General features: G+C 39.1%; 1 long non-coding RNA gene across 1 annotated transcript in view; it reads left to right on the forward strand.

Annotated features, from left to right (window-relative positions):
* Positions 1 to 614: 614 nt before the first annotated feature.
* Positions 615 to 23,440, forward strand: part of LOC124273582 — a 48,262-nt gene continuing 25,436 nt past the window's right edge. The window contains exon 1 of the long non-coding RNA XR_006897692.1: positions 615 to 777. This is a non-coding gene — a long non-coding RNA (uncharacterized LOC124273582). The remainder of the gene's footprint in view (positions 778 to 23,440) is intronic.

Below are 23,440 nucleotides of genomic sequence, written 5' to 3' on the forward strand. Positions count from 1 at the left end.
GACCAGCTGTTCACCTTATATTTCTAATTATGTTAATTTTCTTAATAGGGTTTAATCATCACAAATGGAAATTGTCTTATTGAATATTCCATTAAAATAATATTTTTTTCATCTACATTAAATCCCAAAGCAGATACTCAAAAATGACTTGAAAATATTTCTCAAACTGAACATTCATGTGACCTTGCTGTCACAACCCTGGTGGAATTTTAAATGAATTTGCTGAAAAAAAATATGAATGACCAAAAAACAGTCAGACTAAAATATCCCCAGAGCTATGAAATATAAGCCCAATATTAAAGATTAAGGTTGATTAGTTACATATAAATACGATATTGTTGTTTTGAAACTCGTAGCGATTATAATTACATTTCCTAAAATTGGTCGAAGCGCACGTACAATCTCCATAACAAGCCCGCAAGATCGTCAGAAATACACTCAGTTGGACCCACGAGAGCAGTTATGTCAACAAACGCACGGAAAGGGGCGAGTGGTGACGAATGGTACGTCCCGAGTAACATAATCTAGATTGTGAAAATTGCGGATTTGAATTATACAGTTTACAGTAATGATAGCTATGGCAAGTACTGGGCCTTCCTGGTTGTTATTGGATTGTAAACCCATAAAGATAACAATCTAAAAGTCAGAATATTTTCCCTCTCGTTAATTCATTTCCTCAATGGGTGATAAACAAGGCAATGTTGAGGAAACAAACCCACGTTGACTATTGCACATACTGAATCAGTAGCTGTCCACATTGTACATGAGTTTGTGGAGGTTAATTTTCTAATTACTATTTCCTAATTTACTATCTAACTTTATATTTATCTGTCTTGATTATCACATGAGTAATTAATCTGAGTACATCTAGGAATCCCAAATCTCAGACCAGTTCCCAATCTTGGAATAGTGTGAGATTAATGTATCAAACATGTTATATGAGTGATAATGGGGATTGCTATAACTATGGAATACTGTAAGGGACATTCTCGCGGTCTTGCATTTTCGCCATCTCGACCTTTGGAAACAAGCTAAAAATGCCAAAAGTGCGAGAATGCGAGATCGCGAGATTTGGCCAAAATCTCGCGTTCTCGCGATCTCGCATTTTCGTGTTTTTGGTACATAGCACATTTTGTCAAAAGTCGACAACGCGAGAATGCGACATTTGTACATGCTGTCAAATCTCGCAATATTGCAATCTCGACTTGTCAAATAAGGCCACAAAAACACGAAATCGCGAGAAAGCGAAAATGCAACATTTCATTTTCTCGCGTTTTAAACGCCGTCGTTGCGCATGCGTAATATCACAAGGTCAAGGCGCACGCGCATCTTAGTAGTGCTATGGTCATGCTTCCTCCATGCTTTTCAGTTCCCAAGTAGCATTTAGCAAACTTAACACATTGCTTGAGAATGCTATGTAATTTACATACACGATGTGTAGGGTAGTGTATGTAAGTCCGCTCCCGTTGTTACAATTTCCTATGTACTTAAAACTTCTCAACGTGTTAAATTTTATTTAACAAACGAAATTGTGAACATAAATGTCCAATAAAAGTGAAAACATGAAAGTGTCCGGAAGCTGTAAAAAATATTAACGTCAGTGAGTGATAAAGCCGCAACAATTCGCAGCTACACCGTCAGTTATAGAAATAATCACACACCAGTGAGTTTCTCCATGATGCGATATCATATACGGCTAGCATATTCATTAAAACAAAATTCTAACCGACCAATTTGTAGCAGTCGGCTAAAATGAGCGTGTCTGATGTTTTCCTCGACACCATATTCGCTAGTTTAGGACATAAATATTAATTAATAGATTTTCTTCCGCTCCCGCCTGACTACAAAACACTTTGTCTTACATGATTCTTTCGTCTCCAAGTCCCCAAAAATAGAAATGCATTTGTACCAATAATATTTGTGTTCCTGTGACAGCCATGATATTGTGACAGCTGTGTTGCTGTCTTACTTGAGAACACATAAACCTCAACCCGTTTTGGGGAGTTAAACATTCTTCTTTATTGGCAGTGAGTGTTACATGGCGTCAAATTCACCACGAGACTGGCCGGAGTTTTCTCCCTTTTCATCATTAAAAACGGACAAGTAACATACTTAACCGAGCAAAACCTGTGTATTCTAGTAAGAAATACACATGACGGGTTGACATATCCGTCACATCACCCTCCCCCTAAAGAAAGGTTTTGTGAGTAACAAAATTTTGATAATAAATGGTAAGTATGATACCAATCTAACAACAGTGCAGGGCCCTGGCACCACTGTGAGATAAGTAGGATACATAAATGGATCAAACATGCTGAATTACCGATGAAATGTTTTGAAATATTTAACTGAATGCAATATATTTATGAAATTTCCTTTACGAAGAATATGTGATATATGTAATAAACTAAACTACATGTTTGAAGTAAAACTGCAAGTATGCATAAAAATGCAAAGTCAAAGTGATTAATACTGAATATTGAATAATAATAATAACAATAATACTGAATAATAATACTATTAAAAGGAGTAATACCATGTACTAAAATCCTGAGATAGTGTTTCGTTTCAAAGGAATCAAATTGACTAGACACATAATATACCAAAATGTAGAACATACACTGTATAAGTAACCAGAATCATGATAGATGCATAGGTGACTAACAGAGTATAACATAATAAAATATTCACCAAAATTGTTCACAACTGCAGTTTTTCACAAGGTTTCAATATGTTCATGGTTAGTCCCTGTGGTCCAAGAAAACAAAATACAACGCTGATTTTGGTATTTGTTTGTACCATCATATTCGTCTTAAAGTCATAGACTTTTGAGAAAAAAGATTTCACATATTCAAAATACCATTCATTAGCTTTGTGTTTCGGGTAGGGAAAACCAATTCATCATTACTCATGTGTTTATAATTCTTTTTTCTGTTCCTTTTCAACACGAGAATTATTAAAACATGAATATACCTTTAAATTCACACTTCAGTATTTTCTTGCAAACTAATGTTGCAATGACAACATTTGAACTAGCATGATAAACAACAACAATTGAATAAGATAACACAATAATTGAACTAACACTAGTAATTTTGAATGAACTACTAAAGTAACACTACAAATGGTTTCTCGGGTTAACAGTTAATGATTAATTCGCCACTTCATACACATGTCTGTTCACATCACTGAAATAACTTCACAAATGATTATTTAGTTCAGAGTTCAGTATTACTGCTTACGCTGGCTTCTTTTATCTGTTCTCAACTGAGAATGTATGGAATCCACCATTTTCTGACAATCAGGAGAAAGATCACTGTATGAAATCCAAGAGTTGTAGGATTGGACAAATGATAACCATTTGACGCGATAATACCATTGTCCATGTTGATATTTGTTGGAGATGATTTTTTCTATCGCATAGTACTTTGGATTGTCAGAAGTGTCCTGGGCACTCTTGGTTGTTTGTGGAGTGTCACACGCAGTTTGACTATCCTTGTCAGTGATTACACAATGCCATTTAGAAAGTGGTGAAATGTCACAAATGTTATATTTGGGATTACACTTTCTTAGTAAAGTACAAATTCTAGTACTTTTTTACTTCACAAAAATGGAAGTCGGACAACTGGTAGTCTAGACTGCGGGCTTTGTGTACCCCTCTCATAAGTGTTAATTGGCACGGCTCCCACGTCCGAAAGCTATGATTACACAATGCCATTTAGAAAGTGGTGAAATGTCACAAATGTTATATTTGGGATTACACCTTCTTAGTAAAGTACAAATTCTAGTACTTTTTAAGTTGAGCCCCATCCGGGATTCCGGGTCGCGGTAGCTGAGTGGGTTAGGCGGCTGAATTTGTGTGCTGGCGATTAGGTGCCGGACTCTGAGGGTGTGAGTTCGAATCCTGGATGGGGCTCAACTTAAAAAGTATATCCAGTTGTCGCTACTTGAGGAATTCCTTTCACAAGACGTTCAGGGTTTTCCTGTCGTGCTTCCAGTACATTGACATGTACCTCATATGTTGCAGCTTGTTTGATTTCCTGCAATGGTTGTTTTTGAATCATGGGCGAGTCTAATGTGTTATCAGGAACGTCACAGGTAAGGATAGAGTGATCACCTTCCTCATTCTCCAGGGATTCTTCGGCATATGAATATGTTCGTCTTGAGATGGCGTCAGCCTTGCCATGCATTACTCCTGGTCGCACAACAACAGTCATATCGAAAGCCATAAGGTATGTTACCCATCGCGCAATGCGACCGGTTGGTTCTTTCACAGACAATAACCACTTTAACGCTGAGTGGTCAACTACCACTGTGAATTGAGCATGTCGAAGCAGATAATCAAAATGCTTTACTGCAAAAATAACGGCTAAACATTCCTTTTCTGTGATAGTGTAGTTTCGCTCAGGTTTGTTCATAGACCTGCCCGCATATGCAATGACTCTTTCCACTCCCTGCTGTTCTTGACACAGAACTGATCCAACGGAAAAGGAACTGGCATCTGTGTATAATACAAAGGGGGCATTGTAGTCTGGATATGCAATTACAGGTGCTCTCATGAGGTTCTGCTTGAGACTTTCAAATGATGTTTGACACTCTGTAGTCCAGGTGAATGGTGTATCTTTCTTAGTCAACTGGTTCAAAGGATGAGCAAGTTTTGCATAATCACCAATGAATTTTCTGTAATAACCGCTGAGGCCTAAGAATGTCCGAAGATCTTTCAAGGTAGTTGGCTGAGGGTAGTCATGAATAGCAGCTAGCTTGTCAGGGTCTGGAGCGATGCCTTGTGGAGTGACGATATGGCCAAGATACTGTATTTTATTATGACCAAAGAAGCATTTTGATTGAGACAGTTTCAGGTTTGCAGTTCGCAATCTTTCTAAAACCTCTCTGATATGAGTCATGTGTTGAGCAAAGTCTTTTGAGAAGATGATGACGTCATCTAAATAGATAAGGCATGATTTCCATGTCAAGCCTTTCAATGCTGTTTCCATCACTCTCTGAAATAAGGCAGGAGAGTTCTTGAGCCCCATAGGAAGCCTTCGAAACTGGAATAGTCCAAGATGACAGTAAAGGCAGTATACTCCTTGGATTTAGAGTCGATCATGAGCTGGTAAAACCCACTTTGTAAGTCTAAGGTGGTAAAGAACTTGGGTTGTGCATGACCAAGACTTTCAAGGCACTCATCGGTGGTTGGCAAAAGATGGGCTAATAGCTCTGTGACAGAGTTCAAATTCCTGTAGTCGACAACAAATCTGTATTGGTTCTTCTGTTTCTTTGTCACAAGAAAACATGGACTTGCCCAAGGACTCACTGAATCTTCAATAATTTCATGATCCTTCAAATCATTGATGCATGTATGATCGTGATCTAATTGGAGCTTGCTCCTGCTTCACTCTAATTTTATGGGTAATAATGTCCCATGATCCAACTTTACCATGAAGAGCAAACACATCCGAGTATTCATCAATCAAAGATGTGAGGTCCTGTTGTTGATGTTCGGTTATCTCACTGTTGTCTGGAGGAAGATTGACGAACTGAGAAGCTTTATCTGAACCTTTATCACGATGAGAGATAGGTATAGTTTCATTCGCAACTCTGTTTACACTAAGCGTTTGTTCATCCACACCTTCTTCTCCAAGGTAGTACAAACTGTCATCCTTGCTGAGACACACAAACTTTCCTATATAAGTTCCCTTTGAAATCCCAACTGGTTCATCAGACAAGTTCACTAGGCGCTGATATACATGATTGTCATGTACATGACATAACACTTTGGCACATAAAACACCTTCAGCATAAGCACAATTTCCAGTCTCACTAATGCCTAACACAGTGTTGGGAAGAGGGTTACCTTTAAGCTTCACAAGAATAACTATCTCTGAGCGTGGAGGGATAGTTACATTTTCTGCTGCAACAGTCTGTCTCCTAGGGTCTATAGACAGTTTATTGTTGCTAAATTCAAGCAGTGCGTTGTGACTTGACAGAAAGTTCAGACCTAAAATAAATTCTGTGTTCAAACCTGGAACAAGGTAAAACTTTACATTTAATGGTGTCTGGCCAAACCTCACCTGCAAAGTAACAGTCCATTGAATTTCTTCCTTTTCATCATTTGATTTCTGAATTTGTGCAAAATGAAATAATTTGTTGGCAATGGTTTCATATTTTGCTACACAAAAATCTGCACCAGTGTCAAGGAGGGCATAATGTTTGTTCTGACCAATGGAAATTGGGACAAAGTTCTTTAAGACAGGTAAAGCCTGATAGCTAATCGGTGATAGCCTAATGGTATCATTGTTTTCATCGAGTCCACCTAGAGACCCATCGTTCTGGGTGGACTTTGTAAGTTTTCCTGATTAGAAGTGCATTGACTTGCGAAATGACCATTCTGTTGGCAACGTCGAAAAACTACTTTCGCCATTGGTTTTTTCATGTACTTAGGGCAATTTCTCGCTGTGTGGCCAAGTTCGAGACACAGTTGACACGTAACTGTGGATGAGGTCACGGTATTCACCATGTTCACAGGGCACTGTTTTTGGGGTTTGCCCTTCAAGGACATGATAAGGTCCAGCATGGTTGCTAAAGTTTGGTCCTGCTTGTTCACCTGGTCCTCTAACTTTTTAAGTTTAAATGAGCTTTGGTCCTGTGGGGTGGTGTTTCTCCCATAAGCGATAGATTCGGCAGTTATTATAGCCACATGTTGTGGGTTGTTGTTGAATTACAAATGTTTGTAAATGAGGCAAGAGGCCTCTCACAAAGATACGCATCTTTTCATCGTCCGGTTTAGACAGTGTGCTGCATTTGCTTTCAATGGCATTTATATAGTCCTCCAGTGGTTCACACTCACCCATTACTCTTTCAAATAATTGTTTCTCAATCAACCAAGGTTGTTGAGAACTCTTGAAGTTTGTTATAAACCGATGGTAAAGAGTTTTTCTATTTTTCCTGTCATCCTTCGACAGGGTTTTGAACCACTGAACTGCCCTCCCGTCCAGCACAAGACGAAAAACATTTGGTGTATCACTGTCAGATAAGCGGGACAGTTGGCGCCATGCATCGAATTTTTCCAACCATAGTTCAGGGTCTTCTGACACATCCCCGGTAAAACAATGCGGTTTCAAATTGCCTACACCAGAAAAGGGCTTAGTGGTTTTACATGTTTCATTATCTTCATCGCTAATTTCTTGATCTTTGGATTTCTTGGGCGGCATGCTTGGGAAAATGGCGGCAATTAAAGATATACAAGGCAAGGAGGGTTTACTAACGTAAACAGAGTGAATCAAAGTCCTTCATACTGAAATTATCGGGATCGTTGGCATCTCCACCATATATGTGACAGCTGTGTTGCTGTCTTACTTGTGAACACATAAACCTCAACCCGTTTTGGGGAGTTAAACATTCTTCTTTATTCGCAGTGAGTGTTACATGGCGCCAAACTCTCAATTCACCACGAGACTGGCCGGAGGTTTCTCCCTTTTCATCATAAAAAACGGACAAGTAACATACTTAACCGAGCAAAACCTGTGTATTCTAGTAAGAAATACATATGACGGGTTGACATATCCGTCACACCATAGTGGAGCTTCAATGTGTTATTAACCACAGACTATGGGTTTTGAGTGACATATCTGTTTATTTCCATATCGTGGTGGAAGAAGACATCCTGTAATAACAATAATATACACGATATACACAACATAAAATCACATCTGATGAACACGTCATCATAATAAATATAGTGCATAAATGTGCCTATCAACAATCATATACAGGTATTACGCGATGCAATATCACATTGAGTGTTGACATAAAGACTTATAATAATACACGGTATAATAATGAAATAAACAATAGATACTATACAAAGAAACCTATCCTGTGGGTGACACGAGAGTGTATCTGCACATCCAGCAACCGAACAGTCAACACATGCAATTATCCCATATAAGTACCACACACTGAACAAATGCAATCTTTGTCAAGTACATACAATATACACGATAGATGAGATATATCAATCTTACATGATACAGAAAATAGTTACCAAACAAGAACTACTAGCCAGCATATTGACTACACATATAGAAAACAAACCATAAGCACATTCATACAAGTTAAATGGTATACTGTGTATTGACTTTTATTTTGTTATCATGGGCATATTTATACCTATTTTGTGTAATGATTAATATAAGGGTTTAATTTACTATGGATGTAACAATTAAAATGTATAATAACTAACCTTTGATTCTGACCAAACTGTGACCAAGAACTGTACATGAAACACAAAGAGACCCGTGAAGGTCCGGGTTAGAATGTATCTTCAGTAACTCATGCTTGTCGTAAGAGGCGACTAACGGGATCGTGTGGTCAGGCTCACTGACTTGGTTGGCACATGTCATCGGTTACCAATCTCGCAGATCGATGCTCATGATGTTGATCACTGGATTGTCTGGTCCAGACTCGATTATTTACAGACAACCGCTGATAATAAGGAAAAGCCAAAATGTCATGTTAGTTTCAAACTTTATTCAGCTGTCTCAAAGTAAGTTCTTACACTGACAAGCTCTGCTATCTAACTGACCCTCGCGGGCAGTCACGTGTCCTCTCGTCGACGGTTTCCCCACGAGAAGCACGTGGTTTCCGCGAAGCAAGGTGTGTTTTTCAACACGTTACACCCGGAAACGCATCTGGCGCGTTTGGGCGCGCAAAACCTCCCGAACAACCGCCATATAGCTGGAATATTGCTGAGTGCGGCATAAATCTAAACTCACTCACTCACTCACTGAAACACAAAGACAAGAGGCAGCTGAACTGACAACTAATTGCAACTTAAATACATAATATCCTCATATAAGATAATGATGATTTGTTATTCATGTACGTACACAATATACAACCACTCGCGCGGTGGCCAGCTGGTTAAAGCGCCGGCTAGTCATCCAGCTAGGTTGAGGTGTCAGGATCGAGCCCATCTGTGACCGGGTGTAAAAGCCTTGCAGTCAAATTTGTGTGCAGACTCTTTCTGTGTTGTCACAACCCCTAGTGTACAGCACAAGGAAAAAAATGGTGATTTCCAAAAATTTCCAATTTGGAAATATCATATTTCCAAAAATTTCCAAAATTGGAAAATGATGTTTCCAAGGCTTGGAAACTTTTGGAAATTTAGGAAGGATTTTACCATTACTTCTTTCAATTTCTCCTTTTTCCCAGGGATCCCCGGCCCATGAGTGTATAGACTGAACTATTTCACGAATCTTTTGATCCGTTAGAGTTTTTATTGTTGATATACATAATGTATCTTGCATGTGACATGTTTATTCATGAAACCTGCAGGAATAAGCCATATTTTCATATTATCCCTTTGTGCTTGATATCAATGCAACTGCGTCTCACGCTTGAAGTGATACATTTTTTAAAGTTGGGATTATGTTTAGATTAAGCGTTTACTATTCGCCGTCCTATGCGACCAACTAGGAACCAATTCTATATATTAGTTTAACTTCACTCATCTGCATTCTTCTTGTTCTATGTGTCAAAAATTGATATTGACTGTTCTATTTACCGCTAGTATGGCGAGCATTTTCAAAAGTCAGTTTTAAGTGTGTGTTTTAGTTGTTATCCACAAAAGCGCAAATATGTTTAATCCCCCCTCTCAATGTTCGTATGAATACAAATTCCATACACCTACGCTATATGGACTATATAACAGTGTACAGATATACTGACTGACTGAGTGTATTACATTCCATAAAAGTGAACCCGTGCCATGGCGTAATGGGGTATTCCCGTGAAGTAGGATTTTGTTATTACAGTATAATCTCGTTCATGTTGCGTCGGTGTTGTTATACGGGATTAAGACACTGGGTGCTATAAATTTCTGAACTTGTTTTGAAATATGATCGAATTTACTGAGTTAATTTACTGAGTTTAGCTCACTGAGATTATAATGATACTGATTCATGTGTTCACTCAACGTCTAAGGGGATGATACGTTCTACGTCTCGCCAAAGTTATTGATTAATCCACTAATCTACTAATATCTAACAAAGTGATAGAGTTTTGGGTGACCTTCGTAGGGTCAGTAATAAGTTGAAATAGGTCATACATTGCAAATTATGTATCTTATTATTACTTGGCGTGTTGGCATGGCAGATATAAGAAGATAGTTGAAAAGACCCTCCAAATGATAGTTGAGATATATTTCACATGATATGTTTCATCTTGTGATGATTAATTGTGGCAACACCAAATATATTATGTCATGAAAATGTCAAATATCAGTTTAGGCTTATTTCATTTCTTTACCCATTCAACTTTTCGTATCAACCTTGTGCCTGTTAAAACATTAACGGGCCTTTGTTCGAGATCAGCAGGTCTTGGAGGTAATCACCCTATGTTTTTACAATTCTGCTTCATGGGAACTAACCGTAGTAGAATAGATTCTCCAATTAACACCTGTCACAAGGGAGAGGCCATTTGAGTTTCTGCAATTTGCGTATTCACGAAAATCTCATGAACTTGTCAATAGAAAATTGGTTGTGTTGTCCAAACATGTGCGGATTGAAGCAAATACTCAAATGAATTCCCTTTTTACTGAATCATAAGTGTATCTAGATTAATTTGATCATTTACAAGAAGTACGTTACAGAATGTTTTAATAAAACATTCATTATAGATCAAGAGAAATCAGCCAACAAGCTCACAGATGATTCCAGAGACAAAGAAACATTTGAAAGATTCCAGTTTAGACAAGACATTAGTTTCATAATAAGCCAGTCAATAGACTTTATGTTCACATCCCAGTTACAGTTATTTTGAAGGGTCAAGTCTAGATGCTTGTGATTATCTATGTCTTGAATTATCACACCACTCATTGCAAGGTCAAGTTGGATGCTTCTGTTAAGTTTTCTACTAAACTGTAAAATAGGTTTGTCGCTGTGGTGACAATTATATACGTTTGAAAATGTTAAAACCTGCAATGAGAACACGACGCCACGCCAATAGCAACTCCTTGCTTGTTTGATAGGTATTCTTGTCGATGCATAGAGAAGGGTTCCCATATTCATTCTTGTATCATTATATATCGAGATAAAGGGTAGGTTAGACATTTGGGTCAAGGTAAAAATCGTTTGATGTTTGATGTTTTGACAACGGTGTTGTTTTAGGGGATTCTACATGATGAAAAAACGTGTTCACTCAAGGAATGAAATAAGACATGTATACCAGACTACCAGTATGAGATTGAATCCATGTTAGTGAGTTCACACAGTCACTTTGATTTATAAATTAGTTCACTCAATTCATAAGTTGTGAGTTATTCATTTTCTTGCAGAAACTTGCTATAAGAATTTTGGAAATGACAGTTTTCAACATTATTTCCACAAATTCAGTTATGGTAAATGCACAGTTAGACTTGAAGTTTCTTCCTACTTTTCGTGGTTGAAGATATCTATGTGTAAATGGTTACCGGTATATGTTCATTCTGAACAAGAGAGAAGGAGAGAATGGATCTCATGGAGATGCAGTCAGAAAGACTGCAGAGCAACAGTCTCAACATTGAACGACATAATGTCTAAAATTCCTAGCCCGCGTTTCACAAAAGCCTCCTAAATTTAGGAGGTTGTAGACCCTACGACCTTGTTTACGACCCTCTTCCGACCTCCTTTACGACCGTTTCACAAAGACGTCATATCCATGTCGTACGACGCGGTCCTAAATCCATGTCGTACATTGTATAAGAGGTACTTTGTTGCATAGCAACGCATAAAGCGAGACCGAACGGGCACCTGCTTATCTTGTTATTCCCAAAGTATTTCAAAATAGAAATACAGTTTGAATAACAATGCAAATGTTATGTTTTTAATTCAATGTACAGGTTATCTTTTAGTAAAAAAATATCAATAAATGAATTATTTTGGATTCTCTCACTAAATTTCATTGAAAATTACAAGATAAAATGTATAAATCATTTCCATTAATATTATCAGTTTTACTTATAAGGTTTGAATTAAATCGCTGTCCATTAACTTGTTCATATGAAACTGCAATATTAGTCCCAATGTATTGAATATTGCACACTATAGGACCTAAAGTCAATGTTGCAGTTATGGCTACGCTTGATCTACTAACACTTGTGTAAAGGTTTAAAATGTGGTGTGATACTCTAAATGTGTCAATTTCTTTTGTAACTTTTATTCAAACAATCCAAAACTTCAAAGAATAAAAACGTATACCCTGTATCCACATATGATATGATATTGAACAAGGCTAAATGTAGGTAGAATCTACTGAAATTGGTTTCATGAAAAAAAATATCTGAATGATACGCAAAATATACATCATAGTACTGAAAGTGTAATCAGAAGGATAGGACGATTGTGTTTACTTTTTTTTCATCCGACCTTCACCTCAAAGATATTGCCTAATATGTAGTACTACAACACTGTTGACGTGTGACATCACAACCGATGACCGATTTCTTACAAAATGGCGGCTTCGCTGACAAGGGTACACAGGATTTGGCGAGGACTCTTCCCTTGCTTCAGGGATCGTTTGTACATAAATATGAAATGTAAGTAATCAGAGTGACTCATACTATCTGTGTATTGTTATATGTTTTCTTTGTAAGTAAGAGAAGAAGCCAGAAATGCTGATAATTACCGTTGTCGTTCTGCGTGATTTTGCGTCTGTTATGGCGTCACGCTGCACGGAAACTTTGACAATTTCTTATGAAGTATCAAATCAAATCATTGCATTGTATCTATTTTTAATTTCCTCTTTCTTGCTATGATACTCTTTCCATACATATTCTAAAGGTATTGAGCCATTGCAAGCAATGAATAGCCAGCTGCTACGCAGTATAAATCGATTTTATTTTTTTTTTACATTTCAACTACAGTAGCGCAGTCTTCCGAGCACAGCGTTTGTTTTCACACCCAATATCCAGATGGTATTGGTAACAAAGACCAATTGTGATTTGATTTTAAAATGTATGGGGAATTTATTGATGCATTTGTCGCAGCTGACTATGAAATATACTAGTACGTGGTGTAATAGGCGTCTCAATACCGTCCTTTGCGAGACGTGATTTTGTAAACACTATCCAATAAGGCGGAAAGCGCACTTCGGCGTTCGTGTAAGTATATTTTCGAAAACATCCAAACCGATTCTAGGTTCATCGGCAGCGTTTCAGATTATCATTAGTGATATCATGAAAAACTGATTTCAGTTATCATTAATATGTTATTTTTGAAATTCAGTACTCCCAGTAATTATCCGATTTTCACATTTGAAAACATACTGTCTACACTGTACAGCAAATAATGCTGTGAATCGTGATTTCGTATTGTGTATAAAATGGCGACATTTACGATGAAGCCTATTTTGAAAGGTTATTTTAAGCACTTTAGCTTTGTCTGAGATTTTAGTGGATGGTATCAAGAAACAGGGAATTTCCCGCAGAATACAAAACTGTGAAGTATATTTGTGTGCGTGATATATTTAGAATTTTATTGGACTTCAAAGTGAGGGTTGAAGAGGAAGGACATATGTCCCTGTAGCACCCAGGGGTTTTTAATCAAGTCCAGATACACGGCCAGAGCACTAGCGGTGTCGCGGAGTATTCTTAACACACTAGCTCGGGATACTCCATGGAGATCCCCGATTTCACTGAGGAAAACCCCTTTTGCCAAATACCTCTGTGTACACAACACTTGCAGGGAGGTCGGTTTGTAGGTTTGTTCAGTTGAGGCTCTAACTTTCTGCACAGTTAGAAAACAACATGAGTGTCGAGCACGTTCGACCTGTCTCAAAATTTCTCAGGTCTTCTTTGTTAGCACGTTTTAATCACTTGCAGTGCCATAATCGTTGACGCCATCTTGGTAGTGTTTACGACCTCCTAAAGCATTTACGACAGGTCAATCGGGGTCCTACATTTTGGGCCGTTTACGGCACAGTGTAAATATACGAGGTCTTTGTGAAACAGGTTAAAAAAGTAAGAGGTGGTCTACGACCTGCTTTACGAGGTCGTACCGGTAAGAGGGCTTTGTGAAACGGGCCCCTGGAGACCACAGCCACGGACCTGTCCACAACGAAGTCAAGGAAAATCAAATCTCAAATAGATTGTAACAAAATGAGGAATATCTTTTAAAAAGAGGTAAGAAGTATTCCTAACGTTATGTTAAAGGTCACATGCAAAGTAAAACACAACTTTGCAGATTCTGATACCTTTCGGTATGGACTTACCGAAACAAATCATCAAAAATGCAAATTCAACTTATAAAGTTGGAAAAAAACGCGATGGAAAAAAAACGCGCGAAATCGGAGTTCAAACGATTCACTAATTTTGTGGTTTCAAAGTGGTTTCAACAGCTGGGCTGCGCTCATAGCACATGCGCAATGAAATAGGTTCGCGCAGCGGGGTTGTCCGGTGTATACTCGGTGAAGGCTTTGGTGTCAGCTATTTTTTTTAATGTTTTGTTGATATTTCACAGGCGCGAGCTTTTTATATGTTATACCAGTAGATTACCGATTTAACTGTTTATATAATTTCATTTGTCTATTTCACCACACGTTCTTACCGAGTCACTTTCTCAGTTCGATACTTAAAAGCAATGTCATTATTTAGCGTCGACAGAATTTCTAACTGTGATATAGATATGTCGTTGTCACAGACAAAACTCAATGTCTGTTTTATTGGCACCCATGTGTCTGCCTGCCCATCTGCTAATGACAATATTCAATACACAATTTCAATCACTGACCACATGCAATTTGAACTTAACACCTATCAGGCTATACACCATAAACAAAACGCATTGATTTATGGCCCGAGTTCGGTCTCTGTCACATTATGTAATTAGACAGACAGGCAGGTGTGATACTTGTACACATGACATGTTATGATGTTTGTTGATTGCAAATTGTTATAGACAAGAAAATGAGCATGTATTTACGGTTCATTGCCGGGAAGGCTAAAATCGTGACGCTTCTCGGTTCAATGAGCGTAGCCTTCGCGGTACTTGCAATGCAATGTTGTGGTTAAATGAACACGGGGCGCCTCACTCGGAGGCTCTGACAAATTACAAAGAAAACAGGATTAACGTGGACGCTGTTTAATTTGGGCACATACAAAAATATTAATATAGCTATACGTTTTCATTTTCAGTATACATTTTCTTGAATTCGACATTTAATTGTCATTATCCATAGTAAATCACATTTCTGTCAATCTACGTCGAGCTTAAGACAATTTAAGAAGTTCAGACACGTGGTCTGTGTAGGCGATGTCCCCGATGATGTTGTTCACAAGGCCCTTCAGGATTAAGTTAACGCTAACCTGCCATCACGAATATGTGTACGATAGTTCGGTGTCAGTTTCGGTGTAAATATACTCTGCAAAAAAAGAAACGCACAGGTGAAAACTCAGGAATGTAAACACTTTATTTTGTTTCCAAATAAAACTTTAACTAATGATCGCACGAACGTAAAATTTCACATGGATGTTGTCAAGAGTCAGCTTTACAACATGCAGCTATCATTTGTCTCTGAAACCATTGCACCGGGCGTACAGATGGCGTGGAGGTCAGTACCTGTTGTGACCACCTCGAGCTTGCAACACAGCTTGGCACCTCCTGTCCATGGACATGATCAGTCTTTGAATCCGTGCTTGGGGGATCCTCCTCCATTCCTCCTGCAAGGCTTGAGACAGTTGTTGCAACGTTTGGGGTTGAGGCTGACGACGTCGAACGCGTTTCCCAAGCTGGTCCCACAAATGCTCTATTGGGTTCAAATCGGGGATTTTGAAGGCCAGGAAGAACTGTGATGTTCTGATTCGTCAGGTAGTCCATCGTGATGCGAGCCACGTGCGGTCTGGCGTTGTCCTGTTGGAAAACGTGACGTTGAGGGTTGATGACAGGTAAAAGATGACGTTGCAGAATTTCATCCCTGTAACGAATTGCAGTCAGGTTACCACGGACGTGCACCAAGTCACTTCTCCCGTTGTAAGAAATGGCCCCCATACCATCACACTTCCCCTCCAAATCTGTCCGCTTCAACTACACAATTACGGGCGTAACGTTCGTTTCTCCGTCTATAGACCCTCGTCCTACCATCGTGTCTTTGAAGTTAGGAAACGAGATTCGTCGCTGAACCAAATTCGCTGCCAATGTCTCCAATTCCATCTCTGGACGTTCCTGCACCATCGAACACGTGCCAGGCGATGATGAGGTCGTAGTGTGCATCCTACGTGAGGTCGTCGAGGGCGTATCCCGTGCTGTCTGAGGCGATTTCTGATGGTCTGGGCGGAGACGCGGCGAAGACCTGGGACGTTGCGTTTCTTTTTGCAGAGTATATTATAGCAATGTTTTTCGAATTAAATACATCTCAAATAAAAACGCCACTTAAATACAGGTCTAAACAAGCGAAGAAGATAAAGATGCCTGCTACATATTGAAGTTGGAAGATACCATAATGTACCTAGGGAAGAAATAATATGTGTCCATTGTTTATCTTTAAATCTTAATCGAATAGAAGACTGGTTCAAGTCTTAATAAATTCTATGTTCTATTCTGTTCTGATAAATACTCTATTATAACAATGTTTTGAAAAGAAATGTATCTACTCCCGGCATGGATTATGCTTCCCGGCACCGTATCTTTAGCTTTGGCGGTACTCCCCTAATTAGCTCTCCCGGGGAAATCCGAAATATACATTTTAGCCTTCCCGGGACATCTGAAAAATACATTTTAGCCTTCCCGGTACGACACCGTATTTACAAAACCTAACATCTATATATATACACACACAATGAGCCGTGAGGGTATCGGCAAATGAACCAGCCGTTACACTTGAGTGCACACCCACCCGCTCTGACTGGGTTCGGTATCCCGGCTGCTTCGTTTCTAGGGAAGTAAACCCAAGTACAAAATATTGCACTTTTGATTTGCGATTGTACGCTTTTAATTTTGTTTATATGTTTTTTCATAATCAGCAATGTATATTATATGCCATAAATAAGTGATAACTGTGTTTTAATTATGTTTGATTTTTGGGTTGCATGTGACCTTTAAGCAATCCACTCCTTTGATGATCTCCTAGGTGCATTATCGCGATAATGACATCGCGAGATATCGAACGAGCCTACAGCTCAGCAGGAACAGAAATCGTGACAATTGTTGTGAAAAATGAAAGCTATATGTTCTCACAATCTGCTGTCATTTAATTTTGTCACCTGCTTTGCCTAGCCTCCGAGTGGGCCTAGGACAAATGCCACCCGGACAAAAGCCACCCGGACAAATGCCACCTAGGACAAATGCCACCCAAATAAAAATAAAACCACCAACACAATAAACATTTTAAAAAGTCAACATTACTATGAAATCAAAATTTTACATGAAAATCAACTTTTTTATCAAAGTGAATATATTTTTTTAAGAACCCAAATTATTCATCAAAGTCTACATAATTTTACAACAAAATCAACATTAAAATCAATATGGGTGGTAATTGTCCTCTCTGTAATGGTAAAATAACTGGGTGGCATTTGTCCGGGTGGCTTTTGTCCTGCTCCCCCTTCCGAGTTACAACTTGTTTTCATAGACGATTCTGTCGTAATTGCCTGGTGTCGTTGGGCCTTATTTGTTCGAGCCAGCCGCTAGTGATAGTGAAATCTATGATCAGCCTCGCTCATCTCGGTTACGGTTAATTACTTCAACCTAAACAGTGCGACATTAGGAAGGGTGGATGCCCATCAGATGCCGTTATTTGAAAATTTCCCCGGTAGTTCTTGTCTGATTGCATTAAAGTATCAAAGCAGTGTGGGCTTTTGCAGGTTTTCTAATGCCTGGATGGTATAATGACTGATCATAATTGATCCCATTTCTGTGGGTTTTTTACCTCGATATTTATTCACGTCATTTAAAAATATGACGTATAATATTAAAAAATGACATTTGATCTATTTGAATCCGTAAACTAAACAACCCCACTTTGCCATTGCTAGAAGACTCTGAAAATTTACTTAGGTGAATAGGTACATACAGTTTTAGCACACAGCAAATGCTTATGTGTATTTCTTATGCAACAATGAAGTTCTGTCCGTATTCTCAAAATAGTGTCGGCCCATAGGTTTTCACATGCAATTAAAATTGCATGCAATACAGCAATTAATACTCCCTTGTTGTAACCCGTGTTAGGTGGTATAAACCTACACATGTTATTTGTCATCATTCACTTGATGGTCAGTTAATGAATTTAAAACAGGTATAATTAGTGGTAACACCACTTGGATAACCCGACAAAGGTTCCCATTTTGCATTTCTTGTGTCTGGAGTAAATACTCAACATTATAAACATCGATCAAAGGATTAACCGATAACACGCTGATTGATTAATTACTTTTATCTTACACAGAAGATTTGTCAAAAGGTAGTGTTCATGTATGTAGATTTACTAATCTATACTGAATACACTCTGTCGTGTCGGTGTCTGCGTAAAACAACTTCCTTCTTTCAAAGGATTAACCGCCAAGACATTGATTGATTGCTCATTATTGGCTAACTAAATTACTTTTTTGTAAAGAATGGTGGACATTATGCGATTAGTTCCCAGGTATGCTATCTTGGGTGACCAATGAGACTATATACCAATGTGAAATACCTGAAAAGATTTATCACTTTTCGTAAACATGTATTAGATGTATCATTTGGAACAGCTGCAGGTGAATGGCATATCACTCGTTTTTGTGGATATTGATGGATACATTCCTCGAACAAAGTAATAGCCTGACATTGTTCTTATAACTCTTATCTGTTTTAATTTTAATAATTGCATTTTATTTTTATTCATTTGTCGTGGCATTCAACAGAATCATTGTTTTCGTCGTTAAGTAATGAGACAGACAACATACACTAGGGCGTGTGTGCGAATTATGATTTACATTGGCAAACTATAAAATGTCTAGATATTCAAGTTATAAGTATAGGCAGATCGCCTGATTTTTATTTAGTTTCAAAATGCATACAAGTATGATAATAAACTAATTAGGATTATAAGACCAAATATAAAGACGCACGTTGATTAGTATCTACATACTGGTGAGTGGACGTTAACCGCGTGAGTGTAGCAAGAAATTTGTTGCGCAGTATTGTCACTTCGACCCCCACCTCGCTTCCGAGGAAGAAATCGTTATGTTACAAGTTGTGTCATGCCAAATCCTGGTGGCCATGATTCAAATACATATTTAACTACGAGTAGAAAGTAGTTTTGATTTTCTAACTTGATGAAAACAAACCATAATCTCATTGATTCTTTAACAGACTTTAGCCCGTGATGTTACGATTATTAAAAATGGCAGCGCCCTGTCGCGAACATCCGCCAATCTGAGAATAAATGCTATTTAGGTTTGTTTTCACCGAGTTACAAAAACAAAACTACTTTCTACTGGTAGTAAAATATGTATTTGATTGATGGCCAATAGGATTTTGCATGACATATCTTATAACATAACAATTTCTCTCGTGGAAGCGAGGTGGGTGTCAATATAACACTACTTAAAATATTATTGTCACTTCCACCACAACCTCGCTTCCGAGCAAGAAATCGTTATGCTTCAAGTTGTTTCATGGAAAATCTTTTTGGTCATCAATCATATATTTATTGTACAACAACTAGTAAGTAGTTTTGATTCTTTAACTTCCGCGAAGCGATCTAAACACATTTAAGATATCGTTCCAAGCTTCCACAACGCTCGCTTCGCACTCACAAACATAGCCCATTTAGCACAAACTACGGGGTCCGGTGGAAATTAGTGCATGGTGACACCATCACTCGACCCCCAAGGAGGGCAACGCAACGATTGACGGCAACGCAACGATTCGTTTTGCTTTGAGTAAGTTTCGTTGTTCAGACCATCCTTTAATGTTGGAATATGGGCGAAAAGTAAATATAAAACAACATGAGCGATTCTGCCCTCCATGTATTGTACTTACCATTGAATCAGAGTACCAATTCTTTATTGAATGTTAATTTTACTGTGATCTGAGAAACAGCCTGCTCCCACAATACTACATAAATAATCCATGTGAAACTAAATTTATCAACTTATTATTGTCTTGCATTTCTACAACTGTTAACAATCTTGCTAAGTTTATATTTCTTGCATTGACAAAAAGAGCGAAGTTTTTGAATATAGAGTATAAGTTAAATGAGACATTGTACATGTTAGCATACAGCTTAATATCATATATGGCGCTGGATTGTATTGTCATCTTTATAATTGTATAACGGGTCGGTGGCCCTTGTACGAAATTAACTCTCACTCACTAGATATATGCTTACGATGACACATACTTAAACTAAACGTGACAAAATTCACTTTTCACCCAAAACATTGAACATTTAAAATGTGTTCACCACTGCAATTTCGACTAGTCAAGTCGATAATCCTTTCGTTAATCCCTTAAACAATCATTACTAAAACAACGGTCTACTCCCATTTGTGAGAACTCCCAGTTGTGAGACAGTGGAGTAGGTAATTAGGAAAGAAAACACACCTTACTCCCCTATCTGATAGAATGGATTAACCCCAGCTAATTATGGATTAGCTATTTAACTAAATCTTGCGGAGGTAATTTAATGTAACTCTAAAAGATAAAGCAATTAACCTACTCAGATAAATGGCTTTAAAAAAATAAACATTTTGTGTAGGTAACTTCGTGATCATTTGAAAGAGAAATTAATTTACCTACTCAGATTTACGTGTTTGAAATATCTAGCAATAACTGTTGTAACTATAATTAATCCAAATGTATTTATTAATCTTTGACTGCTCTTTCCGATCACCATTATGGCAGGCCTTCAACAAGTAGAATATATCACCAGTTCACGATAATCTTTTTCAGTATTTCAGTATCTATTGAAAACAATAAATGCTCTTCAACGAACAATGTCTTCTGTGTTAATTAACTCATTAATGAACTATGCCTCCTGCGGGTACTCTTCAGCAACAGGGCTGTTCCCACTTTCATCGTAGGGATGGGGAAGCACCACCTGTGTGCACTGAACCATTAATTAATGTGTCTCACAACTGGGAGTTCCCACAAATGGGAGGACACCAAAACAACACCAAACATCAAAGACTACCGCCAGTCGCCATAATGCCCCCCATGAAACACTCATGCCGCCCCCATGCCAATATAGCAATTAGCCCATGCAGAACAATAATTTACCATCACCCACCAGTTATCTCCCCTTGCGGATATTTGACGGGTAGAATTTCTGGGGTCCGTATTGCTCCTACAAGAGCAGACAACGATGCTACGTGGGAGAAAGCGATAGAATGGGCTGCAGCAGATTTTGGTTTCCGAGCATGTCCAATATTTCGGGTAGATATACTCTCCACTACAGATACTGGTGTGGAGCTAGGTCCACTACGTTGCTATACAAAGGATCCCGATGCCAAAACGATACTGTCTGCGAGTAGAAGACCGACCCAGCTACATCCAAATGGAGCAGATCCAAGTATTCTATTGCCTTCTTGCAAGACAGTAGAGTGGGAATGGAGAACAGCCAAATGTAGCACCATAGGCAAGGTTTCTTCCAAATTCCAACTGCAGGAAGTACCAGAGATTGCAAAAGACAGAGAAGTATATTCTGGATCTTCTAGGGGTCAAGGAAAACGATTGCAAGAAATACAAGAAGCAGCACGCGTGGAAGAATGGAGAAGAGAAGCATGGGCTGTCCTAGAAGGCAGAAAGACAGCACGGCAGATAGAACAAGAGCAGCGTAGAGAAAAAGAACTGGAGCGACTAGGAGAAATAGTACGGGAGAAAAAGGAATACACAAAGCGATCAGAAGAAGCTCGCAAAGAGGTAGAAACGTCCCTACGAAATACACAAACGAAAAAAATAGCAGACGTTGCAAATACTACATGGTCCATTCTAGGATACCGCAAACAACCAGAAGGACAAACATCCAGCAGAATAGTCTTGTTGCAAAAGGCGTAGAAATGCCAATTGTGGTTTGGGCAAACAAAGATTGGGCGTGCTGGAAGAGAACCACGACTTTGTGGAGACCTCTACGGACAAATACGGACGAAAAACCTGTTGGATACCAAGAGGCTTGGCCAGCAACGAAGAATACCCTGTTGGCCTGCACATCCACGTAGAACCCACCAGAACTTTCCAGAAAGATGGAAGGACCATATTCTGGAATCCTATTGCCGTAGTAGTTGCCCCAGATCCTAGAAAGCTATCTTCTATAGAAACCGAAGAGATAGAGAAAGACTACAACGACCTGCTAGACGAAATAATGCAAACCATTGTGGTAGAGACTGCAATAGCCCCACTTCCAAAGGATACAACCAAACTTCTAGATGTCGAGCCTGGAAAATACATGTGCAGAAAGTTTGCCGCTGCAACATTCCGAGGGAAAGCAAGAATTGTATTGTATCTGCTGCCAGTGAGGGAAGATGGGAACCCAACCACAGACATCGAAATACCGACTTATGGATACTTTCCAATCGACTACGCAAAATATGGAATACGGCCACAGAACCAACACCACTGGAGAGAAAGCTCCAAATCCGGCATCAAGTCCCAGCACAGACGCATTCCCTGCGGCCATCTCGCCCGCTAGCGCATGGTCTACTGGCAGCGTATTGTCTGTGACCATCTTGTCCCCCAGCAAGCCGTCTACCAGCAGCGTATTGCCTGCTGCAGAACCGTCGACTGCGCCCACCGTCAGGACTTCTACGGCCGCTCGGGGAGGCTCGAGGCTCGTGTGGAGCAAACTGCGGCGATGTCGGCTCGTGTGGAGCAAACCACAAATACGTTGCCGGCTCGTGTGGAGCAAACCACGTTGGTCGACATCTTGTTGATGCTGGACAAGGACGATGAGAAAGAACTCCGGCAGGAAATAGAAAACGTCGAGGAGGAACAAGAAGAGACCCGTCTGGATATCCAGAAGGTGCGGCAGATGCTAGAAATAGCCCAAAGGTGGACCTACCTTTCGCTAGGTAGGTTTTTCTCTGGAAGGTCGTCCACAAGACCTGGAAGCACCACAGCACACCACCACCGCTGGTCCACAAGCAGGCCCACGAGAGGAGTACGACAACAGCAACGCCAAAACATAGGGACCTCTTCCACATGGACTAGAAAAAAAATATATTGTGCACAATTCGAAGTATATACTGTACTGTGTATACATCTCGAGCATGCATATTGTATACAGCAGAGGAAATCCACCTCGCTTTCCATTCGAGTAATTCGACAAAGCAGAGGCTGCATACTGGAAAGAGGACCCTGTGGAGTATTCTTCTGTGGACGAAAAACTACGAGAAATGGCTGGGGAAGGCCCAATAGACCAACCAGCTCATATACTAGGCCACTTTGGCAAACATACAGCAAAACAGTTTGCAAATCGTAGCAGAATGTATATC

The sequence above is a fragment of the Haliotis rubra genome, unplaced genomic scaffold, assembly GCF_003918875.1.
Source record: "Haliotis rubra isolate DU_JTF1 unplaced genomic scaffold, ASM391887v1 Scf1035, whole genome shotgun sequence".
Classification (NCBI taxonomy): domain Eukaryota; kingdom Metazoa; phylum Mollusca; class Gastropoda; order Lepetellida; family Haliotidae; genus Haliotis; species Haliotis rubra.